At 33.0% G+C, this 4107-nt stretch overlaps 1 pseudogene; it reads left to right on the top strand.

Moving 5' to 3' along the window:
* Positions 1-761: 761 nt before the first annotated feature.
* LOC120120688 lies at positions 762-3572 on the top strand (annotated as a pseudogene).
* Positions 3573-4107: the final 535 nt, after the last annotated feature.

The following is a 4107-nucleotide window of genomic DNA, read 5'->3' as shown; positions in this document are numbered from 1 at the left end:
ACTTTCACATACTTTTTTCTTTTGAGATCAATATAAATATAACATCACTCACCGGTGGTATATCTATGAAATGAACTCATGCTAACTCAAGATCGTGAGTCAGATAATTTATTCCATGAGTCTTAATTTATGTAAATCATAAGCCATAGATTGTCCTTTTGCATAAACACACATCCCAAATCATTATGAAACGCATCATTATAGATCACATAGTCTTTTCTAGATTGGATTACACTAACACTATGCTTCTATTAGTATTCTCTTTAATATCTTGAAATTTTCTTGTCACCTATCAATCTAATTGAATAACACATCTTTTCTCAATAGCTTGATCAGAAGGGAGATAGTCATCGAAATTTTTTTACGAACCTTCAATAATAACTAGCAAGCCCCTAAGAACTTTGAATCTTAGAATCACTCTTTGGAATTTATCATTCGACTATATTTTGTACTTTCCTAAAGTCTATTTTTATCCTTTTAACTAAAACCACATGGCTAAGAAATGTAATTTTAGACAAACATAACTCACATTTTATCAACTTAACATACAATTATTTCTCTAGAAGAGTTTGGAGAATCGCACAAAAATGTGCATCATATTCTAATTTATTCTTAAAATATACCATATTATCACCGATGGCCACTACCCTCAATTAGTCCTAGTATAACTGAAATACTCAGTTTTTAAAACCATAAAAGTCACAGGCACATTCGTTAAACCAAACGGCTTTACCATAAACTTATAACATTCATATTGAGTCATGAAAGCTTTCTTAGGAGTATATTCTTCCTTAATCTCTAGCTGATAATATCCATACCAGAGATTAAATATTGGAAAACATCAATGCACTTTCACTACAAGAAAATATACCTTTAATGACACACGAACGATGACACACACTAATTTATGACTTGCAAAAAATGTGTGTCATAAAAAATGTCATGTTTCTTAAAATCTGAACGATTTATGACTTACAATAATGTGTGTCATATTTAATAGTCATAATCCAAAAAATTAAGCAAAACACGGAGTACACTTTTCATTGTGTGTCATCTCTAAAAGTCGTCTTTTAATTTCCCCCAAAATTTTAATCTTCTTTTGAATGTTGCCGCGGATAATTTCGAAGCTTTTCAGGTTCAAGCTTTAGCGGATTTTAATAATAATGTTGTGAGAAGTGTGGACGAGGTTTGGAGGGAAATTGTATCGGGCGAGAGTAAAGAGATCACGATGAAAGAGGAGGCACCGAACGAGATGTGACTTTGGAGGATTTCTTGGCGAAGTCTGGTGCTATGGAGGAAGAGGAGGAGGATAAGTTGCATGCAGATAGGTTGAATGGTGGAGTGTACCCGTTCGATCCGGTGGGAGGGGGTGCGTTTCAGATACTGGATAAGATGGAGGGGTTAATTGTTGGGTTCGGAAACGAGATGGAAGTTATAAGGAGTGGAGGTGGTGGAGGGAAAGAGAAGAGAGGAAGAGGGGTCTTAGTGGAGCCGTTGGATAAAGCGGCACAGCAACGGTAGAGAAGGATGATTAAGAATAGGGAATCTGCTGCCTGGTCCCGAGAAAGGAAGCAGGTATACAATTGGTTTAGTTCTTTTGATTGAATTGTGTCAACTTTAATGGATTGTTTCTTTTGAAAAATTTGGTGTTTTGTTTTTTTATCGTAATTGCAGACATACCAAGTTGAGTTGGAATCATTAGCCATAAAACTGGAAGAGGAGAACGAGTGGCTTTTGAAATAAAAGGTATTGAATTTTTTTCTCAACTTTTATCACCTTTCATCTTATGAATTTATGATTTTAGATAATGATCGGAATGGTTAATTTCCTCATTAATTACTTGCTAAAGGTGGGAAGTTTCTTTTATCTCAAACACATAGTGTGTCTCTTGTCCTCAATGTAGTTGCAATGGCTTCCTCTAGAAGAGACATTTTTTTAGCTGCCTCTGAAAGGATTTTGTTTGAAATCTAGGAGCTCCTGTTTTGGTCAACTTTTATTCCAAAATTTCCAAATGTTGATAATAACAATACTTGCTACTTTTTTAGCGTTACTGTGTTTAACTAGCTTGATGCATCTTCGAACAATAAGTTTCACAATATTCTCTTGGACTACCATAATTTCCTTGCCTATCATGTCCCTAGTCTTTGTTGTATTGGGCTAGTGATTATTCACCATAAAAGTTCCCAAGCTACTTGTAAGCTATAATCTCGTTTTGTGGTGTTCTTTCACTTATCAGTTCACATCTTTCAGTTTCATGTTTTCTATAGAAAATATTCGTTATTTTCTATGTGTTGTATTTATAGACTATGGTCCCTTATGCCATAGGTATATGGGTGCATCCTACACTGCTTTATGCACTCAAATTTAGAAGCCTTGCATTTTCAGGAACTAAATATGATTAGCTTCACCTAAATACATGTATCCATGTACAGTTGGCTTTAATTTTTGGTGGATATAACTTGAATGTGAATTCCCTAGATTTTCCATTGCTGCAATTATTCAAGCAGAAGAACACTTGCATCCGAACGAACATGCATGCATATACCACACTTAAAAATGAAAAAAATTATTCAATGCATGATATTTCTTACCTTTATGCACATTACATAAATCATATTTTACCCAGAGCAAAAAACTTCTCTCCCTTATTATGCATCTCATGCATGAGGTGTTAAGTCAATTGCTTGGAAGGAACTAAGTTTTAACTTTATCCATCTTATTTCATGTATGTTTCTGTTTTCATTTCCTGGGCCTCAATTCCTTGCAGCTTAAATTTAGGTTTTCTTATTATCCTTTGTTTCGTAGTTACAATATTCTAAATTGTAGTACTATCTTGTAGAGTAAGCTAATGCTCATAATTTATTTATTGTTATGCTTTTCTATTTTCTCATTCTAATTTCCTTGTTAATGCATTGCAACGTCTTTCACTTCACTAGATTTTATTGCGAATGCTTTCATCTTTAACTGCATTTGTTTTACTTGCAGGCTGAGAGAACTAAGGAAAGATTTAAGCAGGTTATAAATCTCTGCTTTTATCAGAGCATTACGTGTTAGATTAATGGTTAAATTGATTCAATGGGATTGGTCAAAATAAAGAAATAGTTTGATCTTAAGTGTAGATGGAACCGTTTGTATTAGTAAGAAATTAAAGTGGGAAGATTTTAAGAATAACCTAATGCACTAAATATATAGGATTATGTTATTAATAGGAAGTTAAAGAACTGTTAATGTGTCCTTTTTCCTTTTCCAACAAGTAACACAATTTGATTTAAATATCTAGATAAGTGTAATTATTTTTGGTTGAGGAATATTATGATTCTTTCATTGTAATACCGGATACGTAGTTTGTATTTTAACACTTATAGATAACTTGGCTTTAGTAGTTGTGTTAGTTCTTAAACAATACCTAAGTGAGAAATGTAATTATGGAAAACAGAGCATACTCTAATAAGATGTGCCTATCAAGTTCCTAAAAGAGTTTCTCATCATGTTGATTTTTACTGCAGCTCATGGAGAAGGTGGTTCCAGTTGTGGAGCAGCGAAGACCAGCGCGTCTGCTACAATGTTTCTAATGCAGGAAACAAGTAAGAAAGCTAAAAAAATGCATGGACATCATAGATACAATCATCAGTTGAGTAGAAAAGGATATGTTGGACTAACTCTTGAGATTGTATGTAGTAAATTAATTGAATAGTTTAGATATGTATCTATTTATGTTAATTCATTGTTTTTATTCTTTTAAATTTAGATGCAAGAAACGGGAAAGGAGGAAGAGGAGATTGATAGAGCATTGTTGTGGAAAAAGGCAAGACAAATGAAAAAAAGAGGTTTTGACCCGAATGTCCAGATTGTTGTTGATAAAACGGTAAGTTCCTGTGAAAATTCCTACTTTATTTATTTTCTACTTATTGTTATAGCACCAAGTTAGTATATATATGTCTCATTATTTCAAACTACTTTATTTATTTCCATACTTGCAATAATCTTATTATTATGATTAAAATAAAACCCACGAAAAATAAAATCAAGTAAATATTAAGAACCATTGGGTTCTCCCTTTTTGAATCAATAACAAGAATCAATTTAGTTCTAGCAAACCTGGTCAAA

The sequence above is a fragment of the Hibiscus syriacus genome, unplaced genomic scaffold, assembly GCF_006381635.1.
Source record: "Hibiscus syriacus cultivar Baekdansim isolate YM2019G1 unplaced genomic scaffold, ASM638163v2 tig00110345_pilon, whole genome shotgun sequence".
Taxonomy (NCBI): Eukaryota; Viridiplantae; Streptophyta; class Magnoliopsida; order Malvales; family Malvaceae; genus Hibiscus; species Hibiscus syriacus.
Note: the sequence above shows the minus strand (reverse complement) of the source record. Positions and strands in the feature narration are given on the sequence as shown.